This window comes from Amia ocellicauda, chromosome 4, assembly GCF_036373705.1.
Source record: "Amia ocellicauda isolate fAmiCal2 chromosome 4, fAmiCal2.hap1, whole genome shotgun sequence".
Taxonomy (NCBI): Eukaryota; Metazoa; Chordata; class Actinopteri; order Amiiformes; family Amiidae; genus Amia; species Amia ocellicauda.
This window is the reverse complement of record NC_089853.1, coordinates 45929270-45939907: the sequence shown is the minus strand read 5'-3', so window position 1 is coordinate 45939907 and position 10638 is coordinate 45929270.

Here is a 10638-nt window from a genome sequence, read left to right as displayed (position 1 = left end):
GCACAATAAGCCCCCCGGAGAGTGGTCCTTTGACGGCAGGACTGATGCCAGTTTGGGCCATGATGGTGGTTTGACCGCATGTGCTACTTATCTATTTAGCCACTTAGAAGACAGCTGTTGTTGTTTAAGAGCCAGTGAGTTGAGTTTTAATTCTAACTTCCCATTATGAAATATATTGAGGGTCTGTGCACCAACGAACTTACAAAACACAGTAACATGGATCTTCTCTGGCCATATATCAAAAGGAATGTGCTGTCATTAAGTCTCATTAAATATTCCACTTTTGGTATCTTACTGTAGCTCCAGTCATTTGTTAAACCTTCAGGAAAGAATTTGTGCAAATTAAGTCACTTTCATGAAAGCAAAATAAAATTACTTGTTGCAGAACCATCCCAAAAGGGAGCATTCCCACAACTATGCCACAGAAATATCATCTTTTGATATATATTATCCACTGTGATCTCTCAGGCTTAGAGATAGCAGCCCACCCTGGAGCGGGGAGTGAAAATGTCTGACGTCGTCTTGGCTCAAAAACATTTTGTGAAATGGAAGAAAACATCTAGGAGGTTAAGTGTCAGTACAGGTGGAGAGTAAATTAAAAGAAAATAGCATTCTGGAGAAGGGGAATGTACAAAAGTGAGGCCCTGCCAGGATGTACTCTCAAAAAGTTAAACAAACTAAATAATTTCCCCTCTCTTTTCAGGTCTGTAGTGGGAAACCAGAACTCTTGATGTTATACTGCACTGTTGACATTTCTCTCTCATTTCATTGAGACACTGAAGGTGTTTTCTGTACAGAGTATATATGCATTATGAAACCGGCTTACTTAAACACAGAAGCGAACAGCAATGTGATTTATTGTAATGATAAACAGCCATGTTAACAAGTTCTTCGTGTGAGATAGAGTTACCATGTATTAAAAATCCAGCTGGGATTAATTTTGTTCATTATAAATGTCATCCAGTATTACGAAGGAATCACCTTCCCTCCAATGCCTTTCCCACAGTTCAAGTGCCTGAGGTTTTAATATGTTGTTAACTATTTGAAATTAGTTTTTGAGTCAGTATCCATTGGACTATGGGGTTGGCTACAATCATCAGAGAAAGCGCTTGAGCTATTCAGATGTTAAGCTTGGGTTTCTTCTTCTAAATGTGGAAATTTCAGACATGATTTTAAAGTCCTGTCATCATATTTAGAGAATGAGTGAGCATCTAAGGGACCTGCAGATCTCTCGACCAAACTGACCATCCATGGATAGACACATTATCAGATAAACCGAAAGAGGGAAGGAATGACACAGATGAGCAGCCAGTGGTGGTTTGATTTAGCAATGCAAATGAGCTAACAGTTGAGACAATATTTCAAAGTGAAAAAAAGCAGAGACCACATCACAATCATATGAAGGTCTTTCAAAGGATGAACCCCCTTTATGATAAATTGAACCTTTTAATTTCCTAACCATGGTGAAGAAGCTCACTTTAAAACCCATGGCATTGATACCCGAGGAGTTGGAGCAGCTTTGACCTTATTTCCTCCTTTTTTTGGTTTCATTAATTGGTCAATTTCCTGTCATATTAGGGCTTTTGCGATTATTCCCCTTAATTACCATCACCGTGTTTCCTGTCAAGCCCCAGTGTGCAGCTACGCGGACTCCTGGTTATTATCCCAGAGTACCTCAGTATATTAGACCGGCACCAGCCTCAATGAACTGCAGCTGCTCCTGCTCTCCCTGTCCGCCCCACTTTCCTGGCACTCGGAGCTGAGCGGCAGAGCGATGGCAATGATCTGTGAAGAGAAACCGCTGGAAGGAACTGCCGGGTCCTCTTACCTTTTGTTGACTTATTCAGTCACTCGTGTAACTGGGTTTGATTCACTAAGAGGGCTTGTGGGCTGAGTTGGCCGCACTCTCCCTCCAGAGCAAGGTTATCACCCACTGGAATGAGAAGCAGCTGCGAGCGATTCGAGGCCAACGGGAAAGAGCTGTATGAAAATGCTGTTCTGTATGGCATAAGTCAATTGTGTAGTAGACACTGGCCGCAAGGTAACTGCTGTGAATGAAAGTACCGGGAGTATTACCTGAATTGTCCATGTATCTGTCAGCACTCCATTACTAAAAGCATCAGGACAATACATGAGTACCAAAAGGCAAGTGGTCACCATGTGTATAATTTATAGGCCCCTGCTTTATCCTTTTGATGGAGGGCAGTTTAAGCAGTTCTCGAGTTGCCCAGACAGAGGGAGCTGTATGTCTCTAACAGTCTCTAACTCATTCTGCTCTGACCTTGAGGCAGAGTTGCTGAGGTCGACACCATAAAATACAAACAAGGACCTCAGATACCTACAATGTTCTGACGCGGCTTTCTGAGTTAATCAGCGGCTCAGGATCTGTGAACTGCCAATCCATACGTACTGCATGTCTTGTGATTAAGAGGACACTTCAGTCTTCAGGAAAATACATGGCAGGCCTGGATCACAATTGACTTGTGAGTCCTGAAAGCAGTGTACGATACTGCAGATGCATGGGGAGCCATCACCTAACACGGAGCCATGGTGATTCATTGGACCCATGCGCATTTTATGACTTTTCTGCTGTTGTGATTTGTGTGCTAGGCCCCTGAAAACAATATTGCCGTGCTCCTGACCTAATCCTCTCCTCACAGAAGCTCTGAATCTGAAAGGCTGCTGGTTTGGACAGCTCTTGGTGAAAAGGAAGGTCATGTTGGTTCAGATTCCACAGTATGGAAGTGATCTCGTTTCTCTCTTGGAATGTGTCCCCTTTCACCTCTGCAGTTATCCAGCTGTGGTGAAGAGTGGAGGATTGAATAGGACTGCGGGGAGCTTGGCTTAACATTGCCTACAGTTTAATTCATGGCACGATTGTAGCAGAACTGATAACATAGCTGGCCCCATTCACTGTTCTTTTCAACCATATACCACAAAGTCCAAAACTCTCAGAGATATAGACCTCAGAGAATTGAGGAGTTTGCTATGGTCAATTAGCACTCTCAATGCGATTACTCCTTTACACTTTTTATGTTCTCTGTAACACATATCTGGATATGCTACATAGTAGCATAGTTTGAATTATGCATTGTGTGTAGGTATACCCCTTTAACCCAAGGGGAGATATTGTTTCATTTTTAGAAAGGGTTTTGGCTTTTCAGTGATCTGAGCTATGGGTTTCAATGTATTGTGTCAAACAGAATACTATAAATGTGCTATAAGTATTAACACATGAAATACATTAGGCCTGAGAACATTCTTCAGAGCACCTAGGTTATTGGACTAGTATGATTGAAACCAAATTACAACCACAGTTTGCTGAGGAGAATGGTTTGTGAATTAAACCACTGGTGTTTCCAGCCAAGACAATCATCTACTATGTGAATGTCTATATTCAGATTCAATTAAAGACCCCAGGCTTTCCAAAAACATGACTAAGTGTTTTAACAAAGACTTTGTGGTTGTACATTTAGCAAGTTACCAAGAAAGCATAAGAAAGTGTCTTGTCATTACCTTGGTTTAATTGGGTCTTCATTGTCCATTTAGCTGTGCTAGTGTCAGATCAATGAGTAAAAATGATCTACCCTGAGCCCAAACTCCACAGTCAGGCATAAAGAACTTGTGGTTGAAAGTGAATAAAAGCAAATGTATAATTGGACTCCTGTGGTCAGTTGGTTTGGATGGTGAATCCATTATAAACCAGCAATAAAACACTCTGGCAAGAACAGGAAGAAATGATAAAATTCTGTTAACATTGTGAAAACATCAAGACAAACTGTTTATAAGCTTTGAAATATTAGCAAGACGCAAGAGTGAGATATTCAAAAGCAATGTATTTACTAGTCATAATTATCTTAACATATCTACCTTCATAAACATGAAAGGAAATGGTGATCTCTTGGAGTCTATTGGTTGAACCCCAACCACCAATGTAAAAGCACAGCTTCTCAGTGAATGGGGCCTTTTACTCCTCACACTGGTGTCATTTATTTACAGTTGAAGGGGTAACACAGTATGTTCATACAGGCAAAGTTATGGGCAATACTATACTTCCAATTCACGGCCCCTTCAGACATGCTTTTGAGCAGTAAGAAATAGGCAAGAATTTCAGTATCACATGCTTCTAATCTGCTTATTGACATAAATTAGTGATGACATCATAACCTTCTCAGGTTTATCTGTTTTGGATCTGTAGGGTAGGAACATTAACATTGGATGTAAAGGGTATGTATGTGCACAGACAATCCAGCTGGAAAAGCACTTGTTTTGTGTTGCATTTGAATGCAAGCCCAGATAAGCTGTGTAATTAATAAATATAGCTGTTTTATTAAAAAAAGCTGACTTCCCCGATTAATGTTTCCTTGAACTAACTATAAGACAAACAAGGCTCAAGACCTGGTGGCCCTCAGTGGCACCAGGCACATTCCTGCTGTGCTATCCTTGGCTCCCGTCTGTGGATCTTGGCTGCTTTCACTTCATGTGCTGAGAGGGAGATGTTCAGGAGCCAGGGGCTTAAGTAAGCTGGTCCCATATTGGTCACAGGCCTTTGATCTAGCAAGGAATACACAGTTACATAGGCATCGGTTTCATTTGAATGTAGTTTCCTTCCTGGAACATTTGCCCATCCTCCCAAGACACAAACAGTCTTGGCTGCAAAATTGCCTGAAAAGGAAAAAAATCCTTTCTTAGGCTCTTTATTGGTCTCTCTGTCATTGTGAGAAAAGTATTCTTTGGCATTGCAGTGACTGTCAGAAAAGATAATTATGTCGATAATGACTTTTGATGACTAGAGCCTTTTAAATATGTGTTTATAGTGTGTTTGTCCAGGTTTCACATCTGTACACTAAAATAAGCAGCAAGAATCGGTTTAGAGCTTTCTGTTTAAGCCATAATGCCACTTTAACCCTTTGGAGTCAGTCCAGGTATGCTGAAACTCCTGCATCCCATTTAGGCTCATGTGTAGGGCCTTTATCTTTATCACCCTCCTCTTCAGCCTTTGTCTCTCCACTCCTAGATGAAGGCATCCTAGAGATTCTTCGAAGAACGCCTCACTTTGGCTATGGCCATGCAGCTTGCTCCACCTCACATTTTAATGTCATCACTGCCAAGGTCTTCGTTCTTGGCAGTTTGGCCCTCCATTTGTTAACTCCCTCTGACAATAATTTGTTATTTTTCTTTCAGTTTAGCTTCTTCCCTTTCGCGTTGACATCATATCCTCTTGTTTGCTCCAGCCCATCTGTTCTTGCTATCTCTTATTATTATGTGGGACATCCACCCCACACGCCTCTTATATATATTCACCCCTTTAGAATGAAAGCCTAACGGCCTCTGACAGCTAATGAAAACAACTCCATGGAGAACAGCTTTATACATCTTTATACAGCTTTATACAACAGTTTACATGCTGCAAAAGGCAGATGGCGGCTTCTGTTCTGCAGAGGGAGATGCCCTCCACATGTGAACACTTTTGAAGGCCTCTATATGAACTGGAGGTGTCTGAAACTTCACAAGAGCACCACTACAATTTAAAGCCTTTCACAAGATTTAGATTGACATAAAAGACATTCAAAAACATGGTAGCAACCTCCCATTGGTGTACACTCAATCAGATAAGTCAATCTCCTTTCATGGTTTGTCCTTACAGTGATCAATAACTACAAGATAAATGAGTCCTTTCAGGTCACCTAGAGTAACTGCAGGTAAAGCATTAAACAGCTACGGTTGACAGCCTAGACACTCCCTTTAGAGTCATTGGCAGGCCTTGAATCCAAACCTGTGTTTTAGTTATGTAATTTGGTCCTAATGGCTTAATTCTCCCTGCCACTTAAGATTAATTAAGAAATTAAAGATTAGTCCAACCACATTTTTGCAATGCTACAGAATGTCAGTGGCAAGTGGGCCTTCCCCTGCTCCAAATTATCACAATTTAAGTCTAAAAGAGCATTTTAAATTCATGGTCAAATGAGACCAGCACAGTAATTTCATTATACAAACAAAAAACATTATTCTTCACAAACCTGCATGTATATCTTAGAGTGGAAGTATGCATTTCTTTGCTTGCCTTGAATTCTTTCATTGTGTATTGGAATCCAATAGATTTTTATTAGCTGTGGCTGATTATACATAACTGTATCGCATGCTTCCTCGGGGTCAGTGTCTGTGGTTCGCAAATCTTGAATATTTGTTAATTTGCCAAGAGATCAGACAGTGCCAGGAATATGACTGCTCCCCTAGTTCTTATCATTCATATTTCTTTGTACAGCTGTATGTTTAGAAAAGCAAATGAATTCTTAGTCTATTTCAGCCTAATCTTGTGCTTTTTTCTTTTTTTAAACACATGCTCATGTGTCACACCATAGATTGTTCATGAACTTATAAGTCACAAAGCTTGAACTCCAAGCAATAAATGTAATGACTTATGTTCAAAAGCATGTTTGTGTCAGCAAACAGCCCATTACTGGTGAGCTTTAGGGCTTGGATGATCCTTACCAACAGTAGTAAAGTTCATTCTCAGTGATAAAAAGCAGAGGGAAAATAGCCGACTGAGTAAATGTTAAGGGAATGGTATTGAGAACTGTAAAGGTTTAGCTGTTATAAACACTGACGTGGAAAAGATGTGCTTAACCTATCAAGTGCAAGTCTGGGTAAAGTATAAGGTGCTGTCAATGAGAACCCCTCCGAAGAGCATAATATACACTCACCTAAAGGATTATTAGGAACACCATACTAATACTGTGTTTGACCCCCTTTCGCCTTTAGAACTGCCTTAATTCTACGTGGCATTGATTCAACAAGGTGCTGAAAGCATTCTTTAGAAATGTTGGCCCATATTGATAGGATAGCATCTTGCAGTTGATGGAGATTTGTGGGATGCACATCCAGGGCACGAAGCTCCCGTTCCACCACATCCCAAAGATGCTCTATTGGGTTAAGATCTGGTGACTGTGGGGGCCAGTTTAGTACAGTGAACTCATTGTCATGTTCAAGAAACCAATTTGAAATGATTCGACCTTTGTGACATGGTGCATTATCCTGCTGGAAGTAGCCATCAGAGGATGGGTACATGGTGGTCATAAAGCAATGGACATGGTCAGAAACAATGCTCAGGTAGGCCGTGGCATTTAAACGATGCCCAATTGGCACTAAGGGGCCTAAAGTGTGCCAAGAAAACATCCCCCACACCATTACACCACCACCACCAGCCTGCACAGTGGTAACAAGGCATGATGGATCCATGTTCTCATTCTGTTTACGCCAAATTCTGACTCTACCGTCTGAATGTCTCAACAGAAATCGAGACTAATCAGACCAGGCAAAATTTTTCCATTCTTCAACTGTCCAATTTTGGTGAGCTTGTGCAAATTGTAGCCTCTTTTTCCTATTTGTAGTGGAGATGAGTGGTACCCGGTGGGGTCTTCTGCTGTTGTAGCCCATCCGCCTCAAGGTTGTACGTGTTGTGGCTTCACAAATGCTTTGCTGCATACCTCGGTTGTAACGAGTGGTTATTTCAGTCAAAGTTGCTCTTCTATCAGCTTGAATCAGTCGGCCCATTCTCCTCTGACCTCTAGCATCAACAAGGCATTTTCGCCCACAGGACTGCCGCATACTGGATGTTTTTCCCTTTTCACACCATTCTTTGTAAACCCTAGAAATGGTTGTGTGTGAAAATCCCAGTAACTGAGCAGAAATACTCAGACTGGCCCGTCTGGCACCAACAACCATGCCACGCTCAAAATTGCTTAAATCACCTTTCTTTCCCATTCAGACATTCAGTTTGGAGTTCAGGAGATTGTCTTGACCAGGACCACACCCCTAAATGCATTGAAGCAACTGCCAAGTGATTGGTTGATTAGATAATTGCATTAATGAGAAATTGAACAGGTGTTCCTAATAATCCTTTAGGTGAGTGTACATTGGGAGGGGATCTAGTGTGTAACTTGGGGAAGGGGTGGTTCCTCTGACTTTGTGTGTTAAATTCAGTAGTTAAATTCAATCTGATTGTTCATTAATTCTGCCATAAACATACAACAGATAAACATCAACAACTCCAGTCCAGCTGCCTTATAAAAACAAAACCTGCTGCAATGTACTGGTTTTTATTTATTTTCAGCATAAGGATTCAGCTAACATGTATCACATGCGAGGCAGATGTCCTGGCTCACGGACAGAAGAGAACACAACGGAAAAATCTAAACAAAAGAACAAGACGTTCGAAAAGATTATGCATCACCCTTTGAAAGGTACTTTTCCCTGAGTGATTTGCTGATTCAAGATTTGTCTTTCCCCCACACCCCCACCGCCGATCCAACTTTTATACATTCTTGAATGAATGTAGCTGTATTTAATCTGTGGCTTGAATCTCAACTGAAAACAACACCTATTATTTTAAAGCGAAGTGTCATTTTTCAAGAACAGGTGAACTTTCTTGTTTTATGGACAAAGTCAGGTGACAGACAGATAGCTAAAACCCCAATCACTAAAGGAAGATTCCACTGTCTCCTGATAACCCTCAGGAATTAATTATTAAAAGTTACCTTGGTGCTTGCTCACACTTGTAATGCTCCTGCAGACTACTGGTCAGCCATAGTTAGCTAGCAGCCCAACCTGCGTGTGAGTTTGCAAAACAAATTTTATTAAATATGTATCCCAATTGTATTAAATCAGTCAGGGAGCCTGAACGACATACATTTCTGCCTAGCGCGGCAATGCCAGACCACCCACTGAAAACAAAACCCACCCACAGCACTGACTCTTGCCTTGTCGCAGCTTCTGAGAGTGCTACACCAATGATGTTTTTCAGCATGCTGCCTGTATTTAATTGTGTCTTAATCCATCTACATCCTTCCAAATCCCTCATGCATGTCGCTTCCAGGTGAACGCTACTGTTGTTAATGTGTTGATAACCCTCAGGGTAATATAGCCCTTCTCAGCTACTTCACTTTGATCGTTGCTTTTAGCGATGTTGGCCTCACAAACGTATTGAATAGCTGAGCTCCTGTTACTGCCTCTAAACTCCCCTGCACATAACAGCTTATTCATTGTATTGAAAACATGTGAGCAGTGAAAGCACTAAGAAAGCATGTCGTGTGTAGATGAGGACATTTTCTCTCCCTTCCATTGCCTGGAATTCGCAAAGATGAAAAAACACAAACACAAATGGTTCTCAGCTCTGCAAATCGTGAAGAGTTTTCAGAGATCTCGGGGCTATGTTTCCTATTTAAGGTGTTGTCTGTTATTGAATTTTTAAGCCTGTGCGGGGGGTAAGATCCCTGTCTTTCCACCCATTAAGCAGCAGTTTTGTAATTTGTACCACTGCATCGTCTCTCATGGCTCAAGAATCAAAGGCTTTATATGGGTACTGCTGCACAATCAGATTAATTTAGCTCCTAAGCCTGATTTTGGGGAAGGAAGCACAATGGGGGTCGTCTCTGTGCCAGGTTCACAGGCACTTTCTGTCTGCAAGAGGCTCCTTACTCTGTCTGACTGTAATATCACCCTGGAAATGTGGTTGGACATTAAGCCTCGAAACCTTAATGACTTGGAGAGGATCTGCAAAGAGGAGTGGGACAAAATCCCTCCTGAGATGTGTGCAAACCTGGTGGCCAACTACAAGAAACGTCTGACCTTTGTGATTGCCAACAAGGGTTTTGCCACCAAGTACTAAGTCGAAGGGGTCAAATACTTATTTCCCTCATTAACATGCAAATCAATTTATAACTTTTTTTAAATGCGTTTTTCTGGATTTTGTTGTTGTTATTCTGTCTCTCACTGTTAAAATACACCTACCATTAAAATTATAGACTGATCATTTCTTTGTCAGTGGGCAAACGTAAAAAATCAGCAGGGGATCTAATACTTTTTTCCCTCACTGTATGTTCCAGTAACTGAGACACTACGACAGGTCAAGGATTGACAATAAAGAGGTAATTTTTCTCGTGCTTGACCATTTGAGCTCCAAGACATTTTTTTGAAGGCATGCTTTGACAGGCAGGAATTGCAGACTATGCCAGTAACTTCATCAGACGCATCAGGGGGCATTTGGCTCAAAGGGTTATGTCCTGAATATGAGCATTATCTACAGAAGCTGATTTGGTTTCAATTGATCTTGGAAAACCTGGAGCGTTGACATACTTCCTTTTGAAAATATGATTTTTCAATGTGATATGATTTTCTGATAAGAAATGTACGTTTAAAAATATTTTGGTTCAGCTCTCCTGAGTTACCAGCCTTTGATTAGCAGTATATTATTTTAGTTAGTTTTCTCTGTGTCCATGGTAATCTGTTCCAGAATATTCAACTCGGTGTCTGACAACTGTTCCAGTGCCAAGAAATTCCACACATTTTTGCTCATGTGTTAATAACTACCTTTTTGACAAACAGGTACAGATACGAATTTTAAAAGTTAATTCAAAAAGAGAGAGGATTTATCTGGCAATGCTGACATGTTCAGAATGTATAGAATGCCATTTTGTGACCTTTTGTGGTCAAGAGCAAATTTGTATGAACACCTTACCATTTAAAAAAGGGGGTACTTAAAGAAATAAATACATGTAATATTTTTACTGAGAGCAAAACAAAACTGTAGCCTTGTACCTAAGAGTTAATTGCAAGTTTAAGATAGAAGCGATTAAAAAG